The 12,750-nt window shown below is 42.8% G+C and overlaps 2 protein-coding genes across 2 annotated transcripts in view; one reads left to right on the forward strand and one right to left on the reverse strand.

The window, feature by feature from the left end:
* Positions 1-12,750, forward strand: part of LOC128885338 (uncharacterized) — a 148,067-nt gene that overhangs the window by 39,028 nt on the left and 96,289 nt on the right. The gene's annotated exons all lie outside the window — the stretch shown is intronic.
* The window catches only part of LOC128885337 (uncharacterized), a 90,362-nt gene that overhangs the window by 23,830 nt on the left and 53,782 nt on the right, over positions 1-12,750 (reverse strand). The window lies entirely within an intron of this gene.

Consider the following 12,750-nt stretch of genomic DNA (forward strand, 5'->3'; position numbering starts at 1 on the left):
TGCATACATCGTTTTTACAACCACTTCCCTAAGGCACGGTAACTCCGCGACCTTGTCATAAATTTTGCGATAGCCATGCAGCGGCCGACTAACTGCTTTCGACAACCCCTACACGTGACGCACCGTTCTTTCCTATCAATGGGGAAGGTATTCCAAGTTTCGGCGGAAAGTAAATGATTTTAATCGTCGATTGTGCCCAGCAGCCACCGAGATAATACTCCAAATTATTAATAAATCTTTATTTTGCAAATATCAAAATAATTCCCGAAAATAAGCAAACATCGCAAATTTGAAGGCATGTATTATCTCAAACGGTTTCGAGTTTCAGTTCTCCATATGCCTGAAGTTTGTGATTTTTGGATTTTAAGAAACATTAAAATAGGGCATTTAAGGGTTAATTTCAGGCATTTTTATTACTGGTATTTTTACGTTGTAACACATGAAATGCCTCATTTTGTATTGGCAAATTTGTTTATCCACTTTCTCGAAAAATATTTCTATCCTTCAGATCTTTGACGCATTAATGCAAAGTTTAGAGTCTCCTTCATTTTAATTTTCAAACATTTACATATTTTCACCCATTTTCTTATAGTTGTAAGTTGTACAGTTTAACGATTCTCATGTTAAAGTTAGATTCAAATTTATTATGATAAATTGTCATTGAAATTTTTTAACGATTACGTATTTGAAGGTAGAAAACGTGTAATTTCTTCATTAAATGTACAGATTTCGATACCTCCTATCTTGATCAGTAACGTTTAATATAAAGAAAAAGTTATATTTGCTTAAAGTTTTCATTATAAATCAGACGTTTCATGTGCTACAACCTCACACTGGTATTAACGCGTGCTGTTTTACCGGCCCGCTTGTTCACTGGCTCGAGCCTCCTGGCTTACGCCTATGCTCTGAGCGCGCGCTCTTCGGACGCTGTGATTGGTCAGTGTTTTTCGTTAATAATTCAAAAACGAAGCCCCATCCGACATTTTTGCAAAGGAAATTGTTGTTCAGAATCGTCTCAGCTACCCCCCATTTCCGGCTCCTCCCCGACTTTTGGGACACCCTGTATACCAAACGTGGATAAACCACCAAGAACATCAAACCAAAAAACGATAAGGTTATCGTTGTAACTCATCTCCATAATGATTGGATGCACCTTCTCTCAAACTCTGATCTTTATCGACGAATGTAGAAAATACATTCGTAATAGAATTTAGCAACAAACATTGTTTAACAATAAAAATATCTATTATACATCGCTTTCATGAACATATGGTAAGTGTTCACATATTTTTGAGCGGCAGTGTACCTGTAAATATGTGTATATATCATTGTATATAAATAAAATCTGTCACTGAGTATTATAAACAAGTGTTAATATTATAATACCTATTACTTATCGTAAGCGACGCTCAAAATTGTGTGAATTGAGTCGTGTTTGATACCATTTTTATCAGGAAAATCTCGCCAATATATTGCACATATTTTCATCAAGTAAAAACACATAAAAACTTGGATGAATATTGAGGAATATTATCCGTTTGGAGTATATCTGTCGGCGGGTAAACTCTGCCGCTTTTATAATGTCCGTTCCCATTCGTCTAATGCTACTATTTCATTTTCATTCACAAATTTTCACTAATTTCATTTTTCTGCAGAAGTTTCTCAACGAGTGGTTCGTGGATTCAATTTTGTTCCACACGGATTTCTGACTCGTGCGGGTTGGCATCTATAATTTTCTTATATACGCTGCTGTACTCTATTAGCAATCAGCATTCGGTACACGAGTTTATGTTTTTCGACGCTGGTCTGGAATCCTTCGACAATAGCGTCGCTTTTTCCATACCGGTTGATGCCTGATTTGCACCTCAGTTCTTGAAACAGCAACATACCGACAGATCATGCAAACTTTATTGCGTACTCCAGTGAATAATATTATAAAAAGAAATCCGAATACCAACAAATTCCACGCTATGATTCACTGTTTTGTGAATGAATCCATTTGCACTTGGTCCTAAGTAACTTCGGAAGCAATCTGTACGAATCTTGCTGCCAGCAAGGACATGCTTCTGAATTAATTTCAACAGCGTATGAGCCTCGCGATTTTCCACTACTATCATCCTACTGCTAAAGTAGAAGCCCTTCATAAAGATAATTATGAAACGTGGAACAGGACACCTTCAAAAGGATTGCTACTGTTACGTGGGACGAGATTCCCGCGTTACAGTTTTATTTTTAATTTTAAATTTTAATTTTTGTGCTAATGAAAATTATGGAAAACTGAATGGTAAATTAATTTTAACAATAATATATATATATATTATAAGGTCAGGTTTTTGTCACTACAGTCCCGTACTGGCCCTGACTCGTGTGTGAATTTCTAAATCTAATCTGGATAAAATTCTAGGATTCGAGCGGAATTAAGAATTTAAACTACGAAAACAGTTTTCTGCTATAACAGGACTACCGTATTTAATTAATAGAACTTTTACAGTTTTAATAGAATGGCAGAACAATTGAGAATAATACAAGTTTTATTCTAATAATTTGCCTTGCGAATTATGCCCAAAATACAAAATACAAATTTATAAATTTTGCCATACAATTAGATACGATCTTTCATTCTTTCGTTCTCATTTTACAAGAATGCACACACATGCACTTATATAAAACTGTCGGAATAATTATACAATAAACGATAACCAATTAGGTGCTACCCGAGAACATCAATGAGGGATTAAACCCGGAAATGAAATATCATTTTTGATATTTCGAGTGGTCACAATCGTATGAAGGTACATGTAACAATATTGTATTGGAGCAAACACTCACCACCAAGATTTACTGTAAGTTTATCGATGTATCGAAACGCCTGGATGTTGGTCGTCGAATGTCCTGGACAGGGGAGAAGCACACACAGACACGTGAAAAATTATGAATTACGGAATAAACGGATAATTAACACTTGAGAAAAGAAAATTAAAAACAATTGATTTAAACTTAAAACATTTCGGATGAATTTAATAATTAGGAGAAATTTAAGAGCGAAGTTAGGTTGTTTTACGAGGAATTGAGTCTTGCCTACCACTCGCTTTTCACAATGAATTTAACCGGTAAAGCCAACTTTGCTCTAAATAATTCGCTCGGACTGCTCGCGCTCGATGCAACTGTACGATGAGAAGTGTTTTTGACTTCGCTATTCCGAGCACAATTCGGTTCGAGGTTTACAAAAATGCTTGCGCTGCACTCTCGGAGGTGCCGAATCAGAGTGCAGCCCTAACGACAGTGAGTTCTAGTTGGCTAGACTCCTAGGCTGACTAAGGTTTTTGTGTGCTCCGCTCAGATCCTAGGACTTCTGTGCTGTTTATACAATTCAATTCAAGAGTTTTAATTTTTTAACCATGCGGTCGGTCAGCGGGAGCGAAAGAGAAAGAAGATCAAAGCGCTGCGCTAGGTTTCGCGACGCCCTGTACTGTGGTGTGCGGTACGCGAGCTGCTCACCTCAAAAACGTGGTTTCTGACGGTTCGCGACGGAAGTTCGGCGTGGAATTTCAAACGATCTGGCGTGAAGAGAATTCTTATCTATTTTGATAATGCTTGTATGCTCTTCCTTTCCCACGGCGCGTGAACATTTAATAATAATTGACATATAACAGCAACGCATCGTACTATTATTTTTACAATACTATTATATTTTACAAGATTTACCCGCGGCGCGGCGTTGCCACCGGGTGAAAGTGGCGTGACGACGTTGATTTCAAGGAGGGAATGTGTATTCTTTCCCATAACGAATTTAGCAAACTACAGTCAAAGGCTAGGTTTGTGTTCGATTAGAACGAATTCGGGATGGTAAACCATCTCGAACACATTCCTGTCGACGAAATCAAAAACGAAATTAAAATTAAAATTGTCGGCACGTGACACTACAAGGCCAAGAACGGTCAGGCAGGAACGACAGCTTCGAGGAAACCTTTTCAGGGAAACGGGAAGAGGACGGCGCAAGGAGGAGACGCCGGACCAGGAAGCAGTCCCCCGGTCGTCAAGAGTACGGCGATGCAGGAGGCGACTGGAGGTCCGAAAATTCCAAAGGAGACATTCGATATTCGTTCCACTACTGGCAAGAAAATTAAGGTCTACGGCAAGGAGAGTTTGGAAGTTGACATTAGAGGATTTTCGACGGTAGAAGACTTTTACATATTGACTGCAAGGAAGCTTGTAGGAACTGCAGGATGGCCGCTAGAGGTGTCTTCTTCCCTGTCTGATGCAGTAACTCATCAATGGCGACACTAACTGCACCACTGGTCTACCTGGTTGTAGCACCAACATGCTGGCAATCAAAGGGAATAGCATCACTCGTGGCCAGTCAGGAGTGCCCTCTGGGAAAATGTTATGAAGAGGCACTAGCTCTTTTCCTAGGTTCTGGTACACCATCTCCAGGCTCACGTGTGGGAATGACGCAGCAATACGTGGAATGGTGATAATTGTCGATTCCAGTGTTTCCCCGCGCTCTCTCTTGGTAGGACAGATGTGATACTTCTCCTTTAGCAGTCCCATGATGTCTCCCATAAGTGCATTCGATTTCTTACTGATTTTGACATAAGCAGCACCTCTTGTCAGAAACATAAAACATAAGAATTGCACATCAGCGAGGAACTTTTCATTGACGCTATAAGAGTAGTCCACAGTAGCTCCGCCTGAAACCACAGTCCCTGATACCTCTGTACCACCAGATGTTGCAGCAACAGCTGTTGCTGTTTTGTGATGACTGAGCGTCAATCCTACGATTCTGGCAGGATCAAATCCCTCGTAGCGTATCACTTCTTACATATTCTGCAGAACTGCCAGCTCGAGAGAGATTGGATCCACATCCAAAGTCTCTGCTAAGCTCGTCTTATCGACATCATCCAGGCCTAGTGTGGTCACGAGGATAGCCAGCTGGCTTTCGAAGTCATTTGGTCGAGACATAGTTGAGATCTTCTGGCTCTATTCCCAGTTCTGCTTGCACCTTAGGATCAGAGAGATCGAGCTTTGCAGGTGGTGCAACGAACAAATGCAAAAACAAAAAAAAAAAACAAATTCCACGCTATGATTCACTGTTTTGCGAATGAATCCAGCTGCACCTGGTCCTAAGTAACTTCGGAAGCAATCTGTACGAATCTTGCTGCCAGCAAGGACATGCTCCTGAATTAATCTTCGCAGCATACCGACAGATCATGCAAAGTTTATTGCGTACTCCAGTAAATAATACACATACGTCGGGGTCACCAATTATGTGGGTAATTTTTCCAAGCGATCGCCGCTGTGAATACCGTTAATTACACTCGATAATACGTCTGAAAGGGGAATGAGTCCAACTGCACTTTTAGTGATTCGGTGTCCATTCCTCTGCTGTATAATGGTCTTATCATCGAGTCAACAAAACGACTTCTGCCCTTCGACAGTCGAGATAGCACTAAAGAATATAAGTCTTCACCTCTTACATGGTCAGAATACAGACGATCAGGGACTACTCTAAAGAATAGGTAGAAACATAAAGTTTTCGATAAGGGTAGCAGTGGATCGTGATAGATTCCGCACATAATTACGTCCATTATTAACGTTTTTAACTTGCCAAAGTTGCGTAAGTGTAATTTTTGACTTACTATCCATGAGTGAAAGAGTCCAAACTCTTCGTCGTGAAGACGAGAGGGAGCTATCCTTACAACTCCGTTTATGGCCATAAGAATAGCCGCACCTCTATGTACGCTTGTCGAGACTTCTACTCGGTTACTGCCACTTCCAACGAAGAACTTGATCGTTGAAGTTTCGTATCACCCTCCATATTTGCCACCAACACATCACAATGATACTGTCTCATTCAATGTATTACCAGAAGAATTTATATTTGTGTAGCGTCGAGGTACGACACCGTGCCTCGATAACCTTACACTCTCGTACCGCACCTCTGTCACGTTTAGGGAGCCATCTGTCTCCTTCGCTTTCCCTTTGGATGTTAGCCCAGATGTATTTGTCGGTAGTTGGGTCTTTGATAAAAAAGGTTTGGGATCAGGGTATCTTATCAGTGACGTTTCTACCAACCCTCTTGCACTAAAACCGAATATCATTGGGTTGTCGATCCTGATCACGTTTTCATTAGATGTCTCTGTAGCGTCGAAGTACGACATCGTGCCGCCGAGATTCCAACGCGGAATCACGGGGCGAATTATTGCGAGTTATTCCAACAGAAAATGAAAGGATGGGTAGGAGTTAGACAGGGTAAGAAACATAAGCTCAATTGAGCCACCAACGAAGAAATTTAATGGCTCATTTAAGGGGAAAACCTTTCGGTAAAAAACCTCTTGATGAATTATACATCAAATCATTCGGTACAAATCACATACAATATCGTACTCAGAACAGAAACGAGTCAGAGATCGAACTGCAACGAACCTATGTGTGTAAGTGTGGGCGACGCGAGGGTCGGTGGTTCTCGCTGTGTCGGAGAGACCGAGCTCGCTACCGCGTCGCAGGCGAAAGATTCATGGAATCTATCGTCGAATATGTTGCATTGATGATGCAAGACGATCTGGATCGTCGCAAGTGTTGATCGACGGTGCGATCTCGTTTAGAATGGTCAGGACGTTGCTGGGAACGCGCTACAGAGCGATCGGCCGATCGGCTTTGTGTGAGATTAGACGTAGGCGTGGTGGGCTCGAATCGCGAACAGGGAAGGAGATGAGAATCGTACGATGCGATTGTTGTGTGCGCTATCACGCAGCATTGGTGATTCGAGCACCTTGAATGTGCTGTAGAAGCGAAATATTGCGGTAACACGTCGAAATAGTTCGAGTGAACGCGATGAGTTGCTGAATGCAACGATATGGATTCGCGTGGATGCGAAGAACGGAATTCTACGGGCAGATGCCAACATAGAAAGTGAATTATGCCTGACCAGAGCTCGTTGGCATGAGAATCCCTGAAGAAGGTCAAGAGATGATCGTTAGGTTTGAAGGGAAGCTAAGAATGTGGACAAAGTCCGCCGAAATGGCGTCGCCACGTGGTGGTACGCGATCGCGCACACGAGGTCGTATCCGCGTCGCGTAGGGTTTCGATAGCGAAATAAAGCAATTAACGCATCGGGCGTTGTTGAATCGAAGAAATAACACGATCCGTGAGTCTATTGAACGCAGAAACTCGCTGGAGCCGGCGAGAGCCAAGTGTTTGAGAAACGTAACGAAAGCCGCGAGGCTCGTAGCATCCAACAAAAGAAGCGATGTTGCTTCATTTGTCGATTAGGTGTTCGCGCCGCATGGCGTGGCGATCGAATCTAGGGAGGTACGCGTTCTTTCATCCGTTTTGGAGATGTCGCGTTAATCGCTGATATATGCGAATTAATTCGATTGGTTTTCCGCCGAATCCGCTAGGGCCCGACGGAACAGTCTCAATGAAGTGATACTTCAGGGTTAGTAGCAGGGTGGATGATGTTAAATGTGCTGGGTTTGTGATGTTAGGTCAGCCACGACTCGTCAACCAGGACCATTGATCCAAGTGCAGAGGCATGTACGATAAGTACATTGAACCTAAGGTGTGCAAGATGATGGGCCTGCATGATTTAAAGTCAAGGGTACCTGATGCTAGGTGTTGGCTAGCTAACGAGTCGTTTGTGATGCAAGTCAGGTAACGGTGTTTTTCTCTCGTAATGGATTCATATCTCTGCAAAAAATTTCGAGGGACAGATGTTCCATAATGTTCATCCCAAGCAGATATGATCCAGAAGGGTACCGGCAACACATGCCCCCAAGTGTCGTCTTCCCAGATTAGTTCATTGTAATACTTGGGCACTGTAAAAGCATTATAAGCTGTAAAAGCATTATATTACAGCTATTGAAAATACCTTCTTTCATCGTTTGCGTTGAAGTAGTGGTGGGCTCCTCTGGCGATGTCTAAAAAAGCTGGTAACGTAGCAGCTATAACCCTGATGTTTTGAGCCGTCTTATCGCGTGCAGTGAAGTCTGTCCAGTATAACTTGTATGAATCTGTTTTGTCGAGCCCTCTGATGAATTGGGCAGCCATTTTGTCTAAGATGAAGGCGTGTGGAGAGGACGGATATGCATACAATATGCTCATAAAAAATGGGGCGGTGTCTATCCATGAGGCGTTTGTGTTCCCGACCGTAGAAAGCATGTATGACACAGCTTGTATCTCCCTCGCTTGCATACCCCTAGCAATTGGAAGCTAAGGTGCGTGCTGTTAATTGTACGCGAATTTCCGGTATTGTGCCATCGATAAAACTCTTAATGGTCAATTTCTCGTTTCCTTCGCAATTTCCTGAATGTACGTCGCGGTTGCATTCTAATATCGCGTTCCTAATATCTTTGACTCGGCTTATGTAATCGAGCATATGCTCTCCCTCACGCTGGTAAATGCTGGATGGCTCACTACGATAGTGGTGAATGTTCTTACATGGACCGAATGTCCCTAATAGTACTTCACTAAGTTCTGAAATATTCTTACAATCGTAGTCCTCTACTGCGGTATAAGCGCGGCCCTTTAATTTATTCATTATCAATCGCGTAAACTGGTTTTCGTGGTGCGGGGCGATTATTATTCGTGTCTTCCTACAGATTCTAATAAACTGAAGTACCGGCATATTTCGGCCATAAAAAACTGGAATAAATTCGATCGCGTCGCGGATGGAAGAGTAACCGGATGAACTATATAAGTTAGGTGAATTAAGTCCCTTAAATTCAACGCGTGGCGGTTGGAAATCTGTTGGCATCTCGAAAGATGGGACTTCTACGTTAAGGTAAGCCGGTTTTGTCTTTATTTGGTTGATATCGCGGCGAAGTGTCGTTAAATCGTTCGTTAGTCGTGCCATTAATTCGGTTGGCTCGTTAGTCTGCTCAATTATAGATGAGTCTAAATTTATAGTCTGCGGATTACCCTTTTCGTTACGTGGATTTTGAGACATTTTAACTGGTTCGGATTTTGATTCGTTGTCGTATTTTGATTCTATTTCTAACCTTTTTTGTTCTAATTCTTCCGTAGTTTTACGGATGGCATCTTCGCGCACTTCGTGTTCATACGCGATACGTTCTTTCTCACGATTTAGTTCGAGTTCCCGTTGCGTTATCGCCTCTTCGCGTTCGCGGATACGTTTTTCCTGATTCGCGATCTGTTCTTGCAATAATTCAGCTTCCTCGGCGGTCATTTGACGAGTTTTAAGAGGCATTTTGACGCGAGTGTATGTGTAGACGTACGTATAAGAGGTTAATATACAAGAATAACTGACCGAAGGATCGGACCATCCCACCGCTGTCACCAGTTTGTCACGTCCCAACTCGCATTAGTGAAACCAAATTGAACAGCACGGCAAACATGTCCGATTTTGCACATTTAGGGCATGTGCGGGGGTCCTTCGGATCAATTATTCTCGGCCGTTCTCCCCTTTTATGTTGCTTTATTTTATTTACCTTATGATTTGACTGTTTCGGGAAATTACCCCCGTGAATCTTTGGCCACGATGACTAATGGATGGCTGCGTGGAGATTTGAAATCGCTTTCAAACGGAATCAATTTCCAACGATGTCCACCTTACTTCCTAAAACTCTCTTTCTCATCATCACCTCTTTTTTCATTTCTATCCCTTGCAGCCTCGCCACCACCATGCTCTTTCCTTCTCCCCAGCATTTCCTTCACCGATTCGGTCTCCTTCCCTTTTTCGACTCTCATTCCCCTAATTAGAATATTCCCTCTTCTATCCGCCATTTCCAATCCACGATTTTGATCGCTTCGGGTTTTCAGAATAAATCCATTTTTCGTCACCGGTTACAATTCGATGCAAAAATGATTTCATTTTGTGGCGTTGAAGCAGCATTTCACAAGTGACTTTGCGATTTTCCATTTGACGTTCATTAAAATCGCATGGTACCATTTACCAAGTTTATTAATCTCTCCCATTGCTCGTAAACGTCTGCTGATCGTTTCTTGTGACACATGTAATGCTTCTGCTAATTGCCGTTGAGTTTGAGTTGGGTCATCGTCCAATAACTCCTGCAATTTCTCGTCTTCACATTTTTGTGGCCTACTAGAGCGCTCACTGTCTTTCACATTGAAATCACCGCTTTTAAATTGTCGAAACCGTGTCTCGCATGTCCTAATCGATGGAGCGTGTTCACCATATGTTTCCACCATCAAACGATGACTGTCAACAACCTTTTTCTTCTGATTAAATAAGAAAAGCAATGCGTGCCGTAAATGTTCTTTTTCAGGCACAAAACTCGACATGATCAGTGAACGATAAAACAACGAGGTTAGTTTTTGGCGGATTCAACTTGCGTGTGTTTGTAGTCTAATGACAGACGAACAAAATGACGTATGAGACAAATGAATACGCTTCGTACTTTTCGCTGGTGCCATCTCTTAGTTAAACCGGAAAAAACTTATGCATACACCTGGTATATGAGGGGTTGATCTACGAATGGTAAGCGAAATTTGGGTGAAGAGATAGGCGTGTGACGTCACACTGGCATACTTCTATCCGATGACTCATATTTTCAATGACTCTGAGACATCATTGAGGTTCAATGTCGTTAATGTGCCGAATTATCTCATCCTTTAGCACCTGAATTGTTCTTGGCTTATTGACGTACACTTTTTCTTTTAAATATCCCCAAAGAAAGAAGTCCAACGGCGTCAAATCACATGATCGTGGCGGGAAATTAACATCGCCACAACGCGATATAACACGGCCATTGAATTTATCGCGCAAAAGAGCCATTGTTTCACATAACATAACATAATACATTGAAATGTATCTTACACTTAAAAAAATCTATCGTAGGAATTGATCATGGCGATAAACGCACGTACTTCGGCAACATTTCTCGTACGCGACTAGCGATGCGCACGAGATGAGACCAGACTAGATTTCGAAGAATCTGGACCAACATGCATATCGTTGGTACAGAGCAGTCTATGGGACACTCAACTTTCAAATACGCAACGTGCAAAAATTCCTACCTCCTACGCTACCTTAACCCGTCTTAAAAGATTTGAAAGTTACAACGTCTCTACTGTCGACAAAAAATTACTCATAAAAGTTATCGTTAATCATTTGCCCATATTCTGAAGTTATTGATAATTCTACTGGATGTCGCGTAGCTCTCCTATGTTACACGAAACAGTCTGTATACGTTTGCACACTTGCATTTTGAAATTCGATTTTATAAATTTAACTTCTAAAGTAATACGAACGATCAGTTTCAAATTAGCAATTTTACATTAAAATTCTAGACAAAGGTCATGTAGCGAGCAAGAGTACGAAAGTAAATGAATCTTTCCAAAATTTGTTACAATAATGCGTGTCAGTTTGACACGTACCACGAATTGGGGCACATTAATGACCTCGCGGCCGAGCAATGTACCATGCCCGGCTCGGCCGCAATATGTTCTTAGCCGCCCATGGTGTCGACCATGGGTAGCTCGTACTCCAGGGGTAGCCCTGGGTGGCTCCATCTTCGGCCCGGGCCGAGGATGAGGATCTGTTTCCACCCACCACCCAGGGCGTTTCCCTCCCCCTCGCCGAGGGGAGAGGATGAGGGTCTCTGCGGCCCCCCACGGGGGACCCCCTCCCGGTTGATGTTGACCGGGAGGTCGGAGTGAGAAGGGTGAAGGGACCGCCTCGTATAGCGGTTCAATGGAAGCTTTCCCAAGGGTCCGAGCCTAAGGGAAGGACATGGTGGACGGACAACTCCTGCGAGCCTGTGTAGGTACTACTACCCCTATGCTCGCGGGGGAGTACCGGCCGCGTTTTAGGGGAGGAGTGCCACCCCCCCCCCCCTCCGGCTGTTTCCAGGAGGAAGACCGACGAGGTAGTCTAAGGTAACCTTAGCTGTTCGCTGAGGAACAGCGAGGACATGCGGTCGCTAGAGTGGCGATCTCACCGGGACGATGTATTACCATCGGGATAGTTCCGCCCCGGAGGGCTGTGGTGGAGATGTTTTAGTGGGTAAAAATCCCACACTACCCTCCAACAACATCTGGAGGATGTCTTTGGAGAATTTCCCCTCCACCACGGTAATAAAAAAAAAAAATACAAAAAAGGCACATTAACGATCTAGCAGCTTCAGTAATTAGTTTTGGTTACGGTGTTTGCGTATAATTAATCCAGAATTCGAGAATAAACGTTCCGCTGGAACAGACGTGGCCGGCCTTCCTAGGAAGTCCCGTGCCGTTTTTGATAAACAGGGATACTCCTCTGAATGAGTTGACCACCGTGACAGTATGTTAACATCCTTATCCGCTCTTCTTGCATTATGATATTTTGCTAATGCATTTGTCCAATTTGTATCGCTGACAGATTTCTCATATGCATGTATGTCTTTATTAATGTTTCCCCTAAGGGTTACATGGCCTTCCTTCCCCATACAATCTCTTTAACCTACCTTAACCTTAACTTAACCTATTCTTAAACCTAGACCTTAGACCTATATCTTTCTTAACACTACCTTATACCTATTCTTAACCTTATCTTATCCTACCTACCGCCAGCGCACGCCCACACCAAATCGAGAGAGCGAGGGAGAGCTCGCCCCCGCTTCCGGGGAATTCCACCCCTTACCTTTCATCTTTCCCTCTCATTCATCCTTCCTTCCTTCATTCCTTCCCTCATTCATTCATTCTTTCATTCATCCATCCATTCGTCCATTCGTCTATCCTCCCTTCACTTTCTTTCCCTTTCACTCTCTTCTCGCATCCATCCTCATCCTTTCC

The sequence above is a fragment of the Hylaeus anthracinus genome, unplaced genomic scaffold (genome assembly GCF_026225885.1).
Source record: "Hylaeus anthracinus isolate JK02 unplaced genomic scaffold, UHH_iyHylAnth1.0_haploid 11981, whole genome shotgun sequence".
Taxonomy (NCBI): Eukaryota; Metazoa; Arthropoda; class Insecta; order Hymenoptera; family Colletidae; genus Hylaeus; species Hylaeus anthracinus.